A 22,991-nucleotide genomic window follows, 5' to 3' on the forward strand; every position below is an offset into this window, starting at 1 on the left:
AGACACACCACACGTGATTTGTTTAAAATAATAATTAAATATAAAAAATATATAGAATTTAATTTTATATTTAACTATACAAAATAATGAATTTGACGAAAATAAAGATGCAGCTTATTTTTTTTTCTTTTTTTTTTTTTTTTACGCAAAAAAGTTGGTTCAATTTTCATACAAGTGGCAGGTAGAAATAAAACGTTGTAAAGAAAAATAAAGAAAAAAATAATGTTATTGTCGTTTATTATCTCGTTAAGACAGTTAAAACGAGCAAACGATACTCGATCGTCCTGTTAATTTAAAAAAATACTTTTTACAAATTAATTCGTATGAATACGCTTCGTCTCTCGCCATCATCGTCGAATTACTTAGACTAGAAACATAGCAAAGCAGTGCTGAGTGTGGATAGCAGCTAGATGAGCATCATGATAAAATCAAAACAATGTATTCTGATATGAGTGTTTATAGAGAAGCGAGAAGGAGAACTGTGAGGAAGATGACGTATATTTTACTTCGCTAGCTTCGCAATTCTCCTCTCTATTGTTCTCTTCCATCTCCACTTCACTATAATCCTGTACATACTTTCAAATAACCACGATATAGCTTATTTCTGAGTAATCAGCTAAGTGTTTTTTTCCAGAATAAATATATTTAATGTATACTATAAACTAAGATAATATTTCTAAAATTAATCATTACTTTGTAATATTATACATGAATTATGGAAAACGTTAATACCTTCTTTTTTATTAATGTTACACAATTTATCAGAGACTTGATGACGATAGACAAGACAATTTGTGTAAACAACCACTGACACACGACATTTATAAACATCAAATGTACTGGTTAGTTTGATAGAGTTAGTTGTAAAGGCAATTTTATAAATAAAAAAATAAAATAAAAACATGATATTTTTTAATTCCGAATTTTCGAAAAGTTTCGCCTAAACCAAGTTGGACCCGTTACATATTTCTTCCTACGTATTTATATTATATTGTATATAGTGATTTCATTTACTTAGAGATTTTTTTTTTACTTTATTGAAAATAAAAATCGATTTTTTCATTATAACGCGTTTTAAATAAATAAAAATAACACGATATCGTTATACCTGTATATATATATATATATATATATATATATATATATATATATATATATTCGTATTTAAAAAAAAAGTGTAAAAATAGAACAGTTCACACTTAAATACAAAAACAAAAAACGAATAATATATTATAATTTAAATTGAATTAAAAGTATAAAAAAAGAAAAGAAAAATAATAAAAAAATTAAAACAATGTAAATATTTTATTTTTTCTTTTTTTTTGTTTTTTTATTTTTTTATTTTTTTTATTATTGTTTTAACAAATATACTATGATGTATTTTATAATTTTCTTCGTGAGAAATATGATTCAAAAAAAGTTTTCAAAATGTAGCCTCATGGAGAATGTGCTTTTCAGTTTGCACCTAACGGCCCTTATGGAAATAAGGTCCAGGACTGAAGGGTCTTCCAAAGAAACAGCTGCAGCTGTAAGCTGCAGATAGTCCATCCTGTCTTATATGAAAACAAGAAAACGAACTCGTTTTGATTTAACTCTCTTTCTGATTATGATGGGAACTGGTACATGGTGGGAATTGGAACATGGTGGGGTTTGGCATATGGTAGGTATAAACAGGAAAAGGAATAGAAGGGAGAAATATGAACAATGGGAACCATACCAGGAACCCTTGGGAATTATTCTGTTTTCACATTTTCAAACCGACGTAATACAGAGATTTAAAAGAAGAATTAAATAAGGGACTAGATGTAAAATGATATTGCTTTTTTTTTTTTTATTACACAGGGTTCTTGGAGAAATCAGATTTAACTACAATGGTTCCAAAAAATATTCGTACGTTCTAATAAAAATAACTTCATAGCATGTTATTTCAGTCATTTATTCAGTGATCGTCCTGCTTATTTTTATTTATTTATTTTTCTTTCTCTAACAATATATTATTTATTATTATCGATACAGATATATGAGTTATTTGAAAAATTTATATATATTATATAATGTAAAAATTTTTAAAAGAAATAGTGCCACATTTTTTAGCTCATAAAAAATATTCGGATACTGTTCATTTTTATTATTTATTTAATACAATTTATTATCATAATATAATTTTAATATATTGACGCGAAAATATTCTATTTTAGAAAGTATTTTAATCTGTTTGGTATATCGTTTTTTTTTCTTTTTTTTTTTCTTAATATTTTAGTTATATAGATTTATTCATTCTCGTATATTCGTTTGTTTTCAGCTACTGAAGAAATTGAACTTTTTTAGAATTTTTCTATTCAATTTATCTCATAAAATCTCAATAGGATTAAAATCCAGCCATTCTGATTAGATATGAAGAATTTATAAACCTTTCATAATAAGAAATCTTACATAATGTCTGCCTAATGCTTGAGATTGTTATTCTGATAAAACTTAAAACTAGAACTATAAATTATCTTTAAATATGTTTATGTAAAGATTTTTAATCGCGATAAGGAAAAATCGATAATATCGAAAATATTATCGAAAATTAATTTTCCGTACATATGTACATACAAAATAAATAATCTAATAAATAAATAAGATAAATGAGATTAATTCTAAAAAATTATCGTATTTGTTATATTTCGCAAATATTCTTTTTTATTACTATAATTTTACAATTTCTTTTAATCTCGAACGAAACAAATATAGGCATTCTATTACGTGCTGTACAGATTTGTTTGTTTCTCCTTCGTCTAACATTATTTACTAGTGAAAGTAAACAAGAAAATGGAAATATTAACCAACCTAAACATTCTACACTTCGTCCTCTTGAATGTCAGATGTGCTACGCGTACATATCTGAATAAATATGTTATGTTTGCATTTACTAACATATATATATATATATATATATATATATATATATATATATATGCATAATATACGAATATATCGAAAGAGAGAAAAAAGGAGATAAAATAAAAACAATAGATTTCTTTCGAGATACTTTATTTTCATTAATGATGATCGTTCAATATATTATTAATTCTTTAACAAATTGCTTAAGATTTTCGTACATTTTATTGTGAAAATAACAATTACATTTTCTTACAATGATAAATTATTGCAACTCTATTTATGTGTGTTTGTACGTGAGTGCAACATACGTAATATGATTGTACCCTTATCGATAGCTTGATTAATCAATTAACAATTTTATTACGGGGAAGTTTTTGTACGAAATATATAAAAATTCCACGAAATAGTAATATAAATAAATAAAATTCTGAATATTACGATAGGAAATTTTACTTTTGTTTATACTATTTTAATGGAATTCGTCAGAAAATTTAATTTATATCAAATATTATCTTCCTTAACTTTTGAAGCGGGAAAAATCAAGTACCGAGATATTATTATATTATAATATTAATAATAATAATTTATATGTACATATTATAAATATTATAAAATATACAAAAAATATATAATATTATGTATTTTTATATATCATACTCATATACAATATATACTCATATATTTTAAATAATTAAAATATATGAAAATATATAAATTTTTTCTATTAATAATTTCTTCATTCCATTTATTAACAAATCATAATAATAATTATAATTATTATTATTATTAATATTACAATCATCAAAATCATTATTATTATAATTTTAAGAATTTTGCATTACGTATAATTCTATAAACGGGCATATGTACTTTTACGCACATATATACATACATAAAATTACCCTCCCAAACAAGCTGCAGTAAGTCCTAAGTCCCACTACAAAGTTTAAGTCCCTCCCTCTGCGTCCAGATATGCGATTGGTCAGAATCCTTCCCCTACCTTTCGAATCATCGAGTTATAAAGAAGGACTACCGAAATGCAGTCCCATTCAAAAAACAACGCTCGCCGGTACGGGATCGTTTTTCGAACGTACTTCTCATAATCAGTGAAACGAACAGAAATCGTTTTTTCTTTTTAACGAAGTGAAAAGGTATATAGAATACAAGGTAGAGATTCTCGTCTGAAATTTGGATTGAAAGTCAGCAACTCAGCAACGAAAGGACCACTTATCGCAACGTCTCAATCGTGCCATCGTATTTTATTCGGTAAGTCGAAATAAAACAATAAATGCACACTCGCACTATATTATCTAAAGATTCCATAATTTTTATTTCATGCAATAATTAGATCGGAACAACCAAAACAAAGATTTATCATAAAAAAAATTTGTTCGATCCAATTAAATGCCTGTCGCATAATGTTTGCATATCTCTAGACGATCATTCGTTAAACAATGTTATTCATTAAACAATATTTTTCATTAAAAAATATTTTTCGTTAAACAATATCAAAAAAAAAACAGCAGAATGCAAAATACATGTTTCGACAAATCTAATGTACATGTTATTATTTGTTTCTTTATACGAACAAGCTCGTGATCCTTGTAGATCAAATAGATATTCCGTTCTTCAGGCGCTTTATTCGATCAAATGTCAACATAAATCGACCACATTGATATGGATTTTGATAATAATAATAATAATAATAATAATAATAATAATAATAATAATAATAATAATAAAATAACGTGATTGTAACCAAACCAAATTAACTTTTGCTAAATGAATCTCCAATGAATCTCCAACGAATCTCTGTTAATATTCGCGAAAAACGCATAAAAAAATTAGTTAATTCGGCAAAAGGAACAGTCCGAGGAAATAATAAATCGTAAATTGAAATAGTTACGATAAAACGTTTAGAAAACGTTGCTTTGAATAGTTTTGTAACCGCATTAGCAAATACAGAATTAGAAAATGAAGTAAGTTATATGATAGCAAATACAGAATTAGAAAATGAAGTAAGTTATATAAATTAAAAATCTCTAAGAGTAAAGTTATTAAAAATTGTGATAACAACTTGAAAATTGTATTAAAAATGAACATGCAAGATTTTCGTAATAATCATGAATAGAAAAAGCTTACGGATAGAAGATATGGTGGCTTACGAAAATACATGATTAATAACATATTTAATAATCATTAAAGATAATATTACATTACAAATAATATTCGATATATATGTATATATATGTATATATATATATATATATATATATATATATATATATACATATGTATATATGTATATGTATATATGTTCTCAAAATATGATACTACAAATGACTATAAAACAACGCGACGATAAATTTTGTCGAAAAAAAAGTGCTAACATACAAATCATAATTTCTAAGAATTCAGAATATTGAAAAATAGAAAGTTTCGAAAAATAGAAAAACGAAAACACAGCTTTGTTGAATTTCATAGAATACAAAATCTAGCATCGTACATAAAAATTAACAATAACCCACCAATACGCAAGAGAATTCATAAGTTTTGTAATCGTATAGCAATCGAGCATACGATCGAGGAATTTAGAGTTCCAATTATCTGGAACAAAAAACTAACGGATAATTAAAAAAAAAAAATTCACGGATATATAAATCAATATTGTCAAGGAAAAAATTACAAAATCATAAATAAATTTGAACTCTCGATAAAGTAGGAAAAATAGATAAAGTAAAAAAATTGCCAGAGCGAACGAATTCGGGAAAATATTCTCTGACGTTACCGGAGTTCGTAACAGATTAAATGAAAGCATTAAATAATTTTCAAACGATGAAACAAAATTATTAATGAAGTAACTATATCTTATTAAAATTGAGACTGTATTAACAATCGCGATTGTTTCGATTTTAATAAAATATTAGGATGCACGGATATAACAGCAGTAACGATTAAATCATTGAAAGACATCATGATTTTTAAAAACGACGATCGAAACTTTTCATTTTGATTAAAATAAAATTTTTAGTAAAAGGAAGTATATCAGTTCTTTTTTCAATATTTTAATATTAAATAATAAATATTTTAAATTTAGAACGTTAGTATATTACAAACATTTCTAAAATAAGAATCTGAAAAATTATATGACATGACGACGTCTAGTAATAGATGGCGTGAAAAAAATATCCCTACATCGATCAGAGAATACGAGAAAAAAAAATATTCTCTCATGGTTCAGATAATAGGAAAATATTTAATAAACTAAGCGTATTATGGAAAACGAAAATAATTGGAAGACATGTGTATCCCTACATTGGTGGCAATATTATATTTAATAAGGACAATTTTGACAGATCGAATTCTAAGGAATTAAATATAGATCTATTTAAGCAAAGGATGTTTTAACAAAAAATAAAAAATATGCTATGGGGGGTACCAAACTAATTGTCTGTTCAAAAAAGGAAATATTCAATACGAATCGCTTTTAACTATTAAGATGAAATCACCTAGTATTTGGAATAATGAAGCAGTTTATAATTTCGTGCAAAATGTTTATGAAACGAGCAAAAATTAAGTGTAGAGATCATTCAATTAAAAATAAACCAATTGAGAATCATTTACGTTCACAAATTTAACCAGGAATTTACGTAATTGAACTAAGCGCTATGAAATTAGCAACACCAGAGGATGTTTCAATAAAAATAGATTTTATTCTAATCGAATCTAATACAAAATTATATATACATGTAGAACTTTAAAAAATCTATCCATGTGTAAAATTCGTGATGAAAGGACGAAAGTATTACAGAGGGAGAAACTCTAACGTAGGAACCTCATAAAATATATGACATCAAAGGGTCTAATACCTGACTCATAGGGAAAATATTCTCACATCCTTCCGGGCATAACGAATTATTTAATGAACTTAATGAAATATGGAAAATAAAATTGTTCGGAAGAAATGTGTATCACTACATAGGTGTAAAAATCTATCCACGTTTAAAATTCGTGATGAAACGAAGAAAGTATTAAACTGGAAGAAACTCTAAAGTAGGAATCTGATAAATTCTATGACATGAAACCGTCTAGTAGATTGCTCATAGGGAAAATATACTCACATGGTTCAGAGAATAGGGAAATATTTGATAAACTTATCATATTATGGAAAACAAAAAGAAACGGTAGAAAAGTGTATCAGTACATGGGTGACAATATTATAGTTAAAACAATCTTGAAATGTCGAATTCTAAGGAAATAAATATAGATTTATTTAACCAAAGGAACAGAGTTATGTTTTAACCTAAAATAAAAAAAAATGCAATGGGATGTAAAAAACTAGTTGTCTGTTCAAAAAAGGCAAGGTTCAATAAGGATCGCTTTTAACTATTAAGATGAAATCACCTAGTATTTGTAATAATGTAGCAGTTGATGATTGATATGTAGTGAAAAATTTTTGATTCAACTCGGAAAATGTAAGTGTACGTATTATTCAATTAAAATCAAGCGAATTAAAAGTCATTCACGTTCAGAATTTTTATTTAACAATGTAATGTAATGAATTAAGCGCTATGAAATGTGCAACACCAGATGACGTTTCAATAAAGATAGATTTAATTCTAATCAAACCTAATACACAATTATTTATGCATGAAGAACTTTAGAAAAATCTTTCCACGTGTAATGTTCGTGATGAAAGGACGAAAGTATTACAGAGGGAGAAACTCTAAAGTAGGAACCTCATAAAATATATGACATCAAAGGTTCTAATACCTGACTCATAGAGAAAATATTCTCACATTCTTCAGAGAAGAGTTAATTATTTAATGAACTTAATATAATATGGAAAACAAAAATATTCGGAAGAAATGTGTATTCCTACATCGGTGACAATATTATGGGAAATAGGGACAAAGCTGTCACATCTAATTCCCAAGAAGTAAATGAAGATTTATTGAAGCAAAAGAACAGAGTTGTGTTTTAACCAAAAATAGAAAAATTGCAATGGGACGTAAAAAACTAGTTGTCTGTTCAAAAAGGGCAAGGTTCAATAAGAATCGCTTTTAACTATTAAGATGAAATCACCTAGTATTTGTAATAATGTAGCAGTTGATGATTGATATGTAGTGAAAAATTTTTGATTCAACTCGGAAAATGTAAGTGTACGTATTATTCAATTAAAATCAAGCGAATTAAAAGTCATTCACGTTCAGAATTTTTATTTATCATAGTATCAAATTGAATTAAGCGCTATGAAATGTGCAACACCAGATGACGTTTCAATAAAGATAGATGTAATTCTAATCAAACCTAATACACAATTATTTATGCATGAAGAACTTTAGAAAAATCTTTCCACGTGTAATGTTCGTGATGAAAGGACGAAAGTATTACAGAGGGAGAAACTCTAAAGTAGGAACCTCATAAAATATATGACATCAAAGGGTCTAATACCTGACTCATAGAGAAAATATTCTCACATTCTTCAGAGAAGAGTGAATTATTTAATGAACTTAATATAATATGGAAAACAAAAATATTGGAAGAAATGTGTATCCCTACATCGGTGGCAATATTATAGTTAATATGGACAATCCTGAGAGATCGAATTCAAAGAAACTAAATATAGATTTATTTAATCAAAAGAACACAGTTATGATTTAACGAAAATTAAAATAAATGCTATGGGGTGTACCAAACTAATTTTCTGTTCAAAAATGGAAATATTCAATAAGAATCGCTATTAACTATCACATTGCAATGAACTAGTATTTGGAATAATGCAGCAGTATATGATTTTGTGCAAAATTTTTTATGATACGAGCAAAAATTAAGTGTATAGACCATTCAATTGAAATTAAAACAATTAAGAATCATTTACATGCAGAATTTTTATTATCAACATTAAGTAATTGAACTAAGCGCTATGAAATGTGCATAACTAGTAGATTTTTCAAGAAAGATAGATTCAATTCTAATCAAACCTAATACAAATAATTATGAATGAAGAACTTTAAAAAACCAAACCACGTATAAAATTCGTGATGAAAGGATGAAAGTATTACAGAGAGAGAAAATTTACAGTAGGAATATGATAAATTATATGACATGAAGAGGTCTAGAAGATGGCTCATAGGGAATATATACTCACATGGTTCAGAGAATAGGGAAATATTTGATAAACTTATCATATTATGGAAAACAAAAAGAATCGGTAGAAATGTGTATCAGTACATGGGTGACAATATTATAGTTAAAACAATCTTGAAATGTCAAATTCTAAGGAAATAAATATAGATTTATTTAACCAAAGAAACAGAGTTATGTTTTAACCAAAAATAAAAAAAAAATGCAATGGGATGTAAAAAACTAGTCTGTTCAAAAAAGGCAAGGTTCAATAAGGATCGCTTTTAACTATTAAGATGAAATCACCTAGTATTTGTAATAATGTAGCAGTTGATGATTGATATGTAATGAAAAATTTTTGATTCAACTCGGAAAATGTATGTGTACGTATTATTCAATTAAAATCAAGCGAATTAAAAGTCATTCACGTTCAGAATTTCTATTTAAGAATGCAATGTAATGAATTAAGCGCTATGAAATGTGCAACACCAGATGACGTTTCAATAAAGATAGATTTAATTCTAATCAAACCTAATACACAATTATTTATGCATGAAGAAATTTAAAAAAATCTATCCACGTATAAAATTCGTGATGAAACGAAGAAAGTATTATACTGGACGAAACTCTAAAATAGGAATCTGATAAATTCTATGACATGAAACCGTCTAGTAGATTGCTCATAGGGAAAATATACTCACATGGTTCAGAGAATAGGGAAATATTTGATAAACTTATCATATTATGGAAAACAAAAAGAAACGGTAGAAAAGTGTATCAGTACATGGGTGACAATATTATAGTTAAAACAATCTTGAAATGTCGAATTCTAAGGAAATAAATATAGATTTATTTAACCAAAGGAACAGAGTTATGTTTTAACCTAAAATAAAAAAAAATGCAATGGGATGTAAAAAACTAGTTGTCTGTTCAAAAAAGGCAAGGTTCAATAAGGATCGCTTTTAACTATTAAGATGAAATCACCTAGTATTTGTAATAATGTAGCAGTTGATGATTGATATGTAGTGAAAAATTTTTGATTCAACTCGGAAAATGTAAGTGTACGTATTATTCAATTAAAATCAAGCGAATTAAAAGTCATTCACGTTCAGAATTTTTATTTAACAATGTAATGCATTGAATTAAGCGCTATGAAATGTGCAACACCAGATGACGTTTCAATAAAGATAGATGTAATTCTAATCAAACCTAATACACAATTATTTATGCATGAAGAACTTTAGAAAAATCTTTCCACGTGTAATGTTCGTGATGAAAGGACGAAAGTATTACAGAGAGAGAAAATTTACAGTAGGACTATGATAAATTATATGACATGAAGAGGTCTAGATGATGGCTCATAGGGAAAATATTCTCACATCCTTCAGAAAATAGCGAATTATTTAATCAACTTAATGTAATATGGAAAACAAAAATATTGGAAGAAATGTGTATCCCTACATCGGTGGCAATATTATAGTTAATATGGACAATCCTGAGAGATCGAATTCAAAGAAACTAAATATAGATTTATTTAATCAAAAGAACACAGTTATGATTTAACGAAAATTAAAATAAATGCTATGGGGTGTACCAAACTAATTTTCTGTTCAAAAATGGAAATATTCAATAAGAATCGCTATTAACTATCATATTGCAATGAACTAGTATTTGGAATAATGCAGCAGTATATGATTTTGTGCAAAATTTTTTATGATACGAGCAAAAATTAAGTGTATAGACCATTCAATTGAAATTAAAACAATTAAGAATCATTTACATGCAGAATTTTTATTATCAACATTAAGTAATTGAACTAAGCGCTATGAAATGTGCATAACTAGTAGATTTTTCAAGAAAGATAGATTCAATTCTAATCAAACCTAATACAAATAATTATGAATGAAGAACTTTAAAAAACCAAACCACGTATAAAATTCGTGATGAAAGGATGAAAGTATTACAGAGAGAGAAAATTTACAGTAGGAATATGATAAATTATATGACATGAAGAGGTCTAGAAGATGGCTCATAGGGAATATATACTCACATGGTTCAGAGAATAGGGAAATATTTGCTAAACTTATCATATTATGGAAAACAAAAAGAATCGGTAGAAATGTGTATCAGTACATGGGTGACAATATTATAGTTAAAACAATCTTGAAATGTCGAATTCTAAGGAAATAAATATAGATTTATTTAACCAAAGAAACAGAGTTATGTTTTAACCAAAAATAAAAAAAAATGCAATGGGATGTAAAAAACTAGTTGTCTGTTCAAAAAAGGCAAGGTTCAATAAGGATCGCTTTTAACTATTAAGATGAAATCACCTAGTATTTGTAATAATGTAGCAGTTGATGATTGATATGTAGTGAAAAATTTTTGATTCAACTCGGAAAATGTAAGTGTACGTATTATTCAATTAAAATCAAGCGAATTAAAAGTCATTCACGTTCAGAATTTTTATTTAACAATGTAATGCATTGAATTAAGCGCTATGAAATGTGCAACACCAGATGACGTTTCAATAAAGATAGATGTAATTCTAATCAAACCTAATACACAATTATTTATGCATGAAGAACTTTAGAAAAATCTTTCCACGTGTAATGTTCGTGATGAAAGGACGAAAGTATTACAGAGGGAAAAACTCTAAAGTAGGAACCTCATAAAATATATGACATCAAAGGGTCTAATACCTGACTCATAGAGAAAATATTCTCACATTCTTCAGAGAAGAGTGAATTATTTAATGAACTTAATATAATATGGAAAACAAAAATATTGGAAGAAATGTGTATCCCTACATCGGTGGCAATATTATAGTTAATATGGACAATCCTGAGAGATCGAATTCAAAGAAACTAAATATAGATTTATTTAATCAAAAGAACACAGTTATGATTAACGAAAATTAAAATAAATGCTATGGGGTGTATCAAACTAATTTTCTGTTCAAAAATGGAAATATTCAATAAGAATCGCTATTAACTATCATATTGCAATGAACTAGTATTTGGAATAATGCAGCAGTATATGATTTTGTGCAAAATTTTTTATGATACGAGCAAAAATTAAGTTTATAGACCATTCAATTGAAATTAAAACAATTAAGAATCATTTACATGCAGAATTTTTATTATCAACATTAAGTAATTGAACTAAGCGCTATGAAATGTGCATAACTAGTAGATTTTTCAAGAAAGATAGATTCAATTCTAATCAAACCTAATACAAATAATTATGAATGAAGAACTTTAAAAAACCAAACCACGTATAAAATTCATGATGAAAGGATGAAAGTATTACAGAGAGAGAAAATTTACAGTAGGAATATGATAAATTATATGACATGAAGAGGTCTAGAAGATGGCTCATAGGGAATATATACTCACATGGTTCAGAGAATAGGGAAATATTTGATAAACTTATCATATTATGGAAAACAAAAAGAATCGGTAGAAATGTGTATCAGTACATGGGTGACAATATTATAGTTAAAACAATCTTGAAATGTCGAATTCTAAGGAAATAAATATTGATTTATTTAACCAAAGAAACAGAGTTATGTTTTAACCAAAAATAAAAAAAAATGCAATGGGACGTAAAAAACTAGTTGTCTGTTCAAAAAGGGCAAGGTTCAATAAGAATCGCTTTTAACTATTAAGATGAAATCACCTAGTATTTGTAATAATGTAGCAGTTGATGATTGATATGTAGTGAAAAATTTTTGATTCAACTCGGAAAATGTAAGTGTACGTATTATTCAATTAAAATCAAGCGAATTAAAAGTCATTCACGTTCAGAATTTTTATTTAACAATGGAATGTAATGAATTAAGCGCTATGAAATGTGCAACACCAGATGACGTTTCAATAAAGATAGATTTAATTCTAATCAAACCTAATACACAATTATTTATGCATGAAGAACTTTAGAAAAATCTTTCCACGTGTAATGTTCTTGATGAAAGGACGAAAGTATTACAGAGGGAGAAACTCTAAAGTAGGAACCTCATAAAATATATGACATCAAAGGGTCTAATACCTGACTCATAGAGAAAATATTCTCACATTCTTCAGAGAAGAGTTAATTATTTAATGAACTTAATATAATATGGAAAACAAAAATATTCGGAAGAAATGTGTATTCCTACATCGGTGACAATATTATGGGAAATAGGGACAAAGCTGTAACATCTAATTCCCGAGAAGTAAATGAAGATTTATTGAAGCAAAAGAACAGAGTTGTGTTTTAACCAAAAATAGAAAAATTGCAATGGGACGTAAAAAACTAGTTGTCTGTTCAAAAAGGGCAAGGTTCAATAAGAATCGCTTTTAACTATTAAGATGAAATCACCTAGTATTTGTAATAATGTAGCAGTTGATGATTGATATGTAGTTAAAAATTTTTGATTCAACTCGGAAAATGTAAGTGTACGTATTATTCAATTAAAATCAAGCGAATTAAAAGTCATTCACGTTCAGAATTTCTATTTAAGAATGCAATGTAATGAATTAAGCGCTATGAAATGTGCAACACCAGATGACGTTTCAATAAAGATAGATTTAATTCTAATCAAACCTAATACACAATTATTTATGCATGAAGAAATTTAAAAAAATCTATCCACGTATAAAATTCGTGATGAAACGAAGAAAGTATTATACTGGACGAAACTCTAAAATAGGAATCTGATAAATTCTATGACATGAAACCGTCTAGTAGATTGCTCATAGGGAAAATATACTCACATGGTTCAGAGAATAGGGAAATATTTGATAAACTTATCATATTATGGAAAACAAAAAGAATCGGTAGAAATGTGTATCAGTACATGGGTGACAATATTATAGTTAAAACAATCTTGAAATGTCGAATTCTAAGGAAATAAATATAGGTTTATTTAACCAAAGGAACAGAGTTATGTTTTAACCTAAAATAAAAAAAAATGCAATGGGATGTAAAAAACTAGTTGTCTGTTCAAAAAAGGCAAGGTTCAATAAGGATCGCTTTTAACTATTAAGATGAAATCACCTAGTATTTGTAATAACGTAGCAGTTGATGATTGATATGTAGTGAAAAATTTTTGATTCAACTCGGAAAATGTAAGTGTACGTATTATTCAATTAAAATCAAGCGAATTAAAAGTCATTCACGTTCAGAATTTTTATTTATCATAGTATCAAATTGAATTAAGCGCTATGAAATGTGCAACACCAGATGACGTTTCAATAAAGATAGATTTAATTCTAATCAACCCTAATACACAATTATTTATGCATGTAGAACTTTAAAAAAATCTATCCACGTATAAAATTCGTGATGAAAGGATGAAAGTATTACAGAGAGAGAAAATTTACAGTAGGACTATGATAAATTATATGACATGAAGAGGTCTAGATGATGGCTCATAGGGAAAATATTCTCACATCCTTCAGAAAATAGCGAATTATTTAATCAACTTAATGTAATATGGAAAACAAAAATATTGGAAGAAATGTGTATCCCTACATCGGTGGCAATATTATAGTTAATATGGACAATCCTGAGAGATCGAATTCAAAGAAACTAAATATAGATTTATTTAATCAAAAGAACACAGTTATGATTTAACGAAAATTAAAATAAATGCTATGGGGTGTACCAAACTAATTTTCTGTTCAAAAATGGAAGTATTCAATAAGAATCGCTATTAACTATCATATTGCAATGAACTAGTATTTGGAATAATGCAGCAGTATATGATTTTGTGCAAAATTTTTTATGATACGAGCAAAAATTAAGTGTATAGACCATTCAATTGAAATTAAAACAATTAAGAATCATTTACATGCAGAATTTTTATTATCAACATTAAGTAATTGAACTAAGCGCTATGAAATGTGCATAATTAGTAGATTTTTCAAGAAAGATAGATTCAATTCTAATCAAACCTAATACAAATAATTATGAATGAAGAACTTTAAAAAACCAAACCACGTATAAAATTCATGATGAAAGGATGAAAGTATTACAGAGAGAGAAAATTTACAGTAGGAATATGATAAATTATATGACATGAAGAGGTCTAGAAGATGGCTCATAGGGAATATATACTCACATGGTTCAGAGAATAGGGAAATATTTGATAAACTTATCATATTATGGAAAACAAAAAGAATCGGTAGAAATGTGTATCAGTACATGGGTGACAATATTATAGTTAAAACAATCTTGAAATGTCGAATTCTAAGGAAATAAATATAGGTTTATTTAACCAAAGGAACAGAGTTATGTTTTAACCTAAAATAAAAAAAAATGCAATGGGATGTAAAAAACTAGTTGTCTGTTCAAAAAAGGCAAGGTTCAATAAGGATCGCTTTTAACTATTAAGATGAAATCACCTAGTATTTGTAATAACGTAGCAGTTGATGATTGATATGTAGTGAAAAATTTTTGATTCAACTCGGAAAATGTAAGTGTACGTATTATTCAATTAAAATCAAGCGAATTAAAAGTCATTCACGTTCAGAATTTTTATTTATCATAGTATCAAATTGAATTAAGCGCTATGAAATGTGCAACACCAGATGACGTTTCAATAAAGATAGATTTAATTCTAATCAACCCTAATACACAATTATTTATGCATGTAGAACTTTAAAAAAATCTATCCACGTATAAAATTCGTGATGAAAGGATGAAAGTATTACAGAGAGAGAAAATTTACAGGAGGACTATGATAAATTATATGATATGAAGAGGTCTAGATGATGGCTCATAGGGAAAATATTCTCACATCCTTCAGAAAATAGCGAATTATTTAATCAACTTAATGTAATATGGAAAACAAAAATATTGGAAGAAATGTGTATCCCTACATCGGTGGCAATATTATAGTTAATATGGACAATCCTGAGAGATCGAATTCAAAGAAACTAAATATAGATTTATTTAATCAAAAGAACACAGTTATGATTTAACGAAAATTAAAATAAATGCTATGGGGTGTACCAAACTAATTTTCTGTTCAAAAATGGAAATATTCAATAAGAATCGCTATTAACTATCATATTGCAATGAACTAGTATTTGGAATAATGCAGCAGTATATGATTTTGTGCAAAATTTTTTATGATACGAGCAAAAATTAAGTGTATAGACCATTCAATTGAAATTAAAACAATTAAGAATCATTTACATGCAGAATTTTTATTATGAACATTAAGTAATTGAACTAAGCGCTATGAAATGTGCATAACTAGTAGATTTTTCAAGAAAGATAGATTCAATTCTAATCAAACCTAATACAAATAATTATGAATGAAGAACTTTAAAAAACCAAACCACGTATAAAATTCGTGATGAAAGGATGAAAGTATTACAGAGAGAGAAAATTTACAGTAGGAATATGATAAATTATATGACATGAAGAGGTCTAGAAGATGGCTCATAGGGAATATATACTCACATGGTTCAGAGAATAGGGAAATATTTGATAAACTTATCATATTATGGAAAACAAAAAGAATCGGTTGAAATGTGTATCAGTACATGGGTGACAATATTATAGTTAAAACAATCTTGAAATGTCGAATTCTAAGGAAATAAATATAGATTTATTTAACCAAAGGAACAGAGTTATGTTTTAACCAAAAATAAAAAAAAATGCAATGGGATGTAAAAAACTAGTTGTCTGTTCAAAAAAGGCAAGGTTCAATAAGGATCGCTTTTAACTATTAAGATGAAATCACCTAGTATTTGTAATAATGTAGCAGTTGATGATTGATATGTAGTGAAAAATTTTTGATTCGACTCGGAAAAAGTAAGTGTACGTATTATTCAATTAAAATCAAGCGAATTAAAAGTCATTCACGTTCAGAATTTTTATTTATCATAGTATTAAATTGAATTAAGCGCTATGAAATGTACAACACCAGATGACGTTTCAATAAAGATAGATTTAATTCTAATCAAATCTAATACACAATTATTTATGCATGAAGAACTTTAAAAAAATCTATCCACGTATGAAATTCGTGATGAAAGGATGAAAGTATTACAAAGAGAGAAAATTTACAGTAGGAATATGATAAATTATATTACATGAAGAGGTCTAGATGATGGCTCATAGGGAAAATATTCTCACATCCTTCAGAAAATAGCGAATTATTTAATCAACTTAATGGAATATGGAAAACAAAAATTTTGGAAGAAACGTGTATCCCTACATCGGTGGCAATATTATAGTTAATATGGACAATCCTGACAGATCGAATTCGAAGAAACTAAATATAGATTTATTTAATCAAAAGAACACAGTTATGATTTAAGAAAAATTAAAATAAATGCAATGAGATATACAAAACTAGATATCATTTCAAAAAAGCAAAGATTCAATAAGAATCGTGTTTAATCTCTTAAGCTACGAGTATTTGAAATAAAGCATTAAGTACGTAGTATTTGAAATAAAGGATTAATTTATGATTGTCATATCGTGCAAAATTTTTGATGCAACAATGAAAAATTAAGTGTACTTCCTTCAATTAAAATCAAATGAAATGAAAATCATTTATGTTCAGAATTTTTGTTTGAACAAATTGCGCATAAGAAAAAGCGTTATCTTACGTTGTTTAAAAAGAAAAAAAATAGTGAAGCATCAGTAAATTTAAGCGTGTAATAGAAAATTAAAACAAAATATTCGATAGTAAAGAATGAATTTCTCAGTTTCCATTATAATGTTAAAAATATATAGAGAGATTTTACAAAGCGAAGACTAACGTATTGTTTTTAGGGAAAATTGAGACATCGGATAATTTAAAGAATAGATAGGTATTATGCGAATTTAAGAAACAATAAAAAAAAAATTTAAGAAAGATGCGAATTTCATTAGATCGACAGCATTAAAAAATTAGATAAATCAAGAATAAAAAAAGCGAAGTAGAGATTCTGTATAGTTTCCAGAATAGTTTGCTTATCGAGAAAAGTGAAATCTAGCATAACACGATTCATATGATTCATTGAATATTGATAGAGGTTTCAGTCTATTTAAAGCAACGATAATCTTATAAAATGTATTACTCTGTTGTTCTGTTTCAATACCCTGTATCAAATATCTATCGTTATCAAGTATCCTCACGATTTCGTATAGCCCTTTATATTTCGTCTCTAATTTTTTATTTCAATCAAAACTAATTCACATTTTCTATCAATGAAAAATCGTGTACCTTGTATAATATTGTTGAGTATGTATTGTTGAAATCTAAACACTCCTAAAGATTGTTACGAAATAATTTGTCGAAATAGATAAAAATTTTTATGTCATATTAAAATCGATTAGACTTGACAAAATTAAACAAGGCATAATAATATTTTCCTGATATGAACTAACTAGTCAGATAAAATTATATATATATATATATATATATTATATTATTTCGTTAGATAAATAGCCAAGATTTCTGTCTTCTATGAAAAAAAAAAATAATTTTGAATAAATAGATAATTGATTTAAGGTGCAATTATAATAACTATTCGATGATTAGAGTAATTTGTAAATATCATTTAGAACGGGACTTAAAATTTTTTTTTAAAAGAGTTTATCTAATAATAGAACTTGTCTAAACATTCAGTGATACAGGAAACACTTTGATAGCCAATAAATTAGAAAAATTTTCTAAAGATAGAAAATAACATATCGAACACATAAAGATCCCAAATTGCAAATGGACAATTAGGAAACATTATTTTATAAATCTAATTATAAATGGCAACTCGGTTGTAATTTAGATGGTTACTATAGGTATATACATTACTTATCAGAAATTCAATGTAGAGTAGTATAATATAACAAAGGGAACGCGGTATGAGACAGATAGAGAGAGAGAAAGAGAGGATATCTATTCCTTCTTCGATATTTTTGCGATGTTGCAATGATACCGTTCAAATATACATACAATTGCAATAGTCTTCGGCAGATTATCTAAAACTACATTAAACATAGTCATTGAAATGCGACAGGCAGCATTAGAAAGTCGAAATGGTATCCCAGCGAACTGATAAAATCCGACCGTATATGCTAAACGACAATCATATAGTTTAGAAACTTCAGTTATCGGTAATACTTGATAATATAACGGTTACTTAGGACTCGATATGATATAATATTTAATATATCTGCTCTATCTGTTCGATCGATTCTGTATTCTCTCGATATAGAATGTTATTATTTAACTATTTTACGATCTACATTCCCATTCCCCTTCATTCTCCCATTCATACCTTGCACGTCATTTTATGTCGAAAAGAGTAGTATCATCGAACAACAGGAAAACAGAAAATCATTCGCTTCGGTTACCTTCTATAATGTTACCTTCTATAATCTAGATACTGTGCATTATTTCCTGTTATCGTCGTTCATGATGTTGGATAATCAATACGGTTGATAATGTACAATTGTCGAATCCCATCGGTGTTTCTATCCATCTCAGTTCTATCGATACAATATCCATTTGTTTCAAAAAATTCTCAACGATTATATATTTCAATACAGATTGAAAATACTTACTATTCAATAGTTCGGTGTACAACATTTTTGCGTATAATGAATATGATCCAGTGTTCATTTCTATTTTGTGTCTTCCTTGTTGGATCGGTTTTCCGCATGTAATGACGCGCTATCTCTTTGTCCATTACGAGCCAGTAATATTTAATACATGTCTCTACAATCTACATGGTCTTGTCGTCCACTATTGTTACTAAACACATCTTGGGATTAATTGTCATCATTGATTATTAATATCAATCTGTTCTGAGATTATCTCATTAACAATTCATTTGATCTACTCACGGTTACAATATCGTCCTGTGTGTCATCCTCTCGTAAGGGGTGATGACCTATAGGATCAAAGGAATGACTTGATACGTCATTGGATCTACGGATGGATCTTCAATTCTCCTTTACTCCCAATTATAGTTCCAACAGTTATAATACATATCCATATCCATACTCTATTAATTTTACGAAACTTTAGATATGTACGTCAGTCCTATTTCATCGTCGTTGTTAATCCTGTATTTAGTATTACGCATAAGTTTCCTAGATCGATCATAATTGATCTGATTATAGTTCAACTTGTTCGAACTATATTCTACTATTGTAGTTCTCTACTATATGCCTGTATATCTCTACTATTGTAGTTCTTCCTACAAAGTTATTATTTTCGACGTTCTCTTTCTCCAATCTTAATAAATAATAAATAACAATTTGCTTTATTGCATTCAAAAATTTAACATTGCTTTATAATTTTGTACACTTATTATCTTATTTACATTTGAATCACGTAATTGTCGTTAACAGTCCTGCTTTTCATCAATTTATCATGATATGGTCGGTTAGTGTGGTTAATGATCAGCACTTTTTTTTTAAAGTCTGCTAGCAGTTGACTGGTAGAAATAGGTTTTGCATATCTTGAAAGATGTCCCAAATAATCGCGGAATTGTATGTTTCTTATTCCCAAAACTAATCTCCATTCGACTGTTTCCTTATCCGGTATGGTTGCTTTTGTGCGTTTGGCTAGTTTACCGTAGTAAATACTCTCTGCCGCATTCTATCCTATCTTCCTATTGTATTCTCGTGCAACTAATCGTTACCATGGAGAAAGACAGGCAATCACATCATTGTTTTGCCAGACTTCTCTCCAATTCGCCAATTAATAATGCTTCAAAATCTTCTCTAACGATTCAAAATCGTTTAACTGTGTGGCGTATACAGAGTCATAACTGATCTGTTTTTTTTATTTTTTTCGATTAATCGAAATTATTCTTTAATTTTCTACGATTTATCTCTCAACCTCGAGATCCGAATAAATCCGATTCAAACGTCAGTAATAATTCATTGGTACCTTTAATATATTAATCCTTCGTTTCTACGTTATTCGCACATTCCTGCGAATAAAAAAGATAACAAACGTCATATTTATTTATCGTTTTCTCACTTTCATTTGATCCCAATCATTATTTTTTTTGTCTCTCAACATTTCGTCGTTGTCTAATCCCGTTATTGGTTGTATACTTTATCTTCGTTGTTACTATTCTCAACAACAGTATCTTCATAATGACTATCTCTATCTTTTAATCTTGTTGACATGTCTATTCTTTGTTCCTAGAAATTTTTGTCTTTTTTTTTTTGTCTTTTTTTCTTTATTTCGTTTATTCTTCTTTCATCCTGGTGTGTCCGAGAATTGCTGGAATCCTTTAGATCCTTTAGAGAGATCCTTTAATCTTCGTATTTTCGTAACGATCATTTTCTTGATTATGCTCGATCTACTTTTTGTCATTGGTCAGGGAGAATATACCGGTCAAATAAAAGTACCGGTAATTCAACTATCTTAACTGTGATTATGATGTTCCTTGTAATCTATATACATATATATATATATATATATATATATATATATATATTATATTATATATATTATATAATCTGTATACATATATATTATATTATATATTATATTATAAAATTTTCATACGTACCAATCACACCAAAGAGAATATCTTCTTTCGTTTTGATATATCACTTCTTATGTAATTTGTTAAATCTTTATATGAAGATTATTGATAAGAGTGAAATATAACAATAAATTATTAGATATATATATATATATATATATATATATAAAATATAATATATAAATAAAAGATAAATATATATAAAATATAATATATAAAAATATATATATATAAATATTACTTTTTATTAAAGATTAAACGTGTTTACTGCGTGATTGTCTGATCACGACTGACTTCAGTTATGGCGGGGATAGATTATATATATTTGGTTGTAGAGTGTCGCTATCTTCGATCTTTGTAGTTCCCCGCGTTAATTTGATCGTTACACATATAGATATTAAACAAATGCGAAGGACGTTAAATACGTTGAAAAAGAACCTACGTCATCATTTTTTTTTGGGAGTGGAGGAAAGTTATGTTCCACTCTACCATCTCATTGTCATAATTATTATTATAATTATTATTATAATTATTATTATAGTACAATATATCATTATTATTATTATTATTATTATTATTATTATTAATAATAATTATATTATATATATATATATTATAATTATTATTACTATTTTCATCATTAGTGTTAGTATTATTTAACGAAATTAAATTCCGTACAATCATATACACATAGACACGTAGAACATAAATTACCCCACCTATCCTAAATCCTACTCTATAAATCTTCACGATTGGTCAAAATTTTTGTTCCCGTCCGCTCCTCCGTTCCACCCGCTCATCATCACTCATTTTTTTCAAATTTTTGAAATACGGAGAAGAAATATCGAAGTAAACTATAAAATCTATTCTATCGGACACGTAAGAAATCGGTTTTTCAATCGTTTATAAACATCATAAATAAAATATTTTAATAAATATAATATAACAATAGAATAATTTAATGAAAATGAATATTTCATATATAAAAGTCGTTTCTCGACTATAAAATATCTTAATCGCATGGCTTGATACTTGTTATTATAGAAAATATATATTCAAACGGAAATTTTGTATTTTTTGTTCGATGTAAAATTTCAAGGATATTACAAAGATTTGCTTTATTATATAGAAATCTATTGTTTAGAAATCTATTTTTAGATTTTCCTATTGTATAGGAATTTATTATTAGAAGCTATTTTTGTTTTTATTTTTTATAATGTACTGAGAAATAATTTCAAGAAAGTATTTTCGTATATATCTTTGTTCATTTATAAATTATAATTTATAAATTGATTTATTTTTCTTATGGTCATTTATTTTTTTCCACCATAATGGTCATGTCCTTTCTTTCCATACATACTATAATGATCGTAATTTCGTAATTGGTAGATACGATGAGGCAGCATATTCTACCTGAAGAAAAAAAAAAAGAAAAGAAACAAAAAGAGAAGAAAAAAGATCTAACTTTTATCTGAAATATTT

At 27.2% G+C, this 22,991-nt stretch overlaps 1 protein-coding gene and 1 long non-coding RNA gene across 8 annotated transcripts in view; both read right to left on the reverse strand.

The window, feature by feature from the left end:
* LOC124431923 (zwei Ig domain protein zig-8-like) overlaps nt 1-22,991 on the reverse strand; it is a 186,959-nt gene that overhangs the window by 84,796 nt on the left and 79,172 nt on the right. The window lies entirely within an intron of this gene.
* On the reverse strand, nt 18,681-21,635 carry LOC124431924. 3 transcript variants are annotated; one of them, XR_006944147.1, is made up of 5 exons: nt 21,534-21,635; nt 20,328-21,414; nt 19,846-20,239; nt 19,564-19,763; nt 18,681-19,488 (listed from the first exon to the last, which is right to left on the reverse strand). It is a non-coding gene; the product is annotated as an uncharacterized LOC124431924 (long non-coding RNA). The 3 variants fall into 3 exon arrangements; XR_006944146.1 differs by having other exon boundaries at nt 19,564-19,753; nt 19,846-21,414; XR_006944145.1 differs by having other exon boundaries at nt 18,682-19,488; nt 19,846-21,414.

Source organism: Vespa crabro, chromosome 22 (assembly GCF_910589235.1).
Source record: "Vespa crabro chromosome 22, iyVesCrab1.2, whole genome shotgun sequence".
Taxonomy (NCBI): Eukaryota; Metazoa; Arthropoda; class Insecta; order Hymenoptera; family Vespidae; genus Vespa; species Vespa crabro.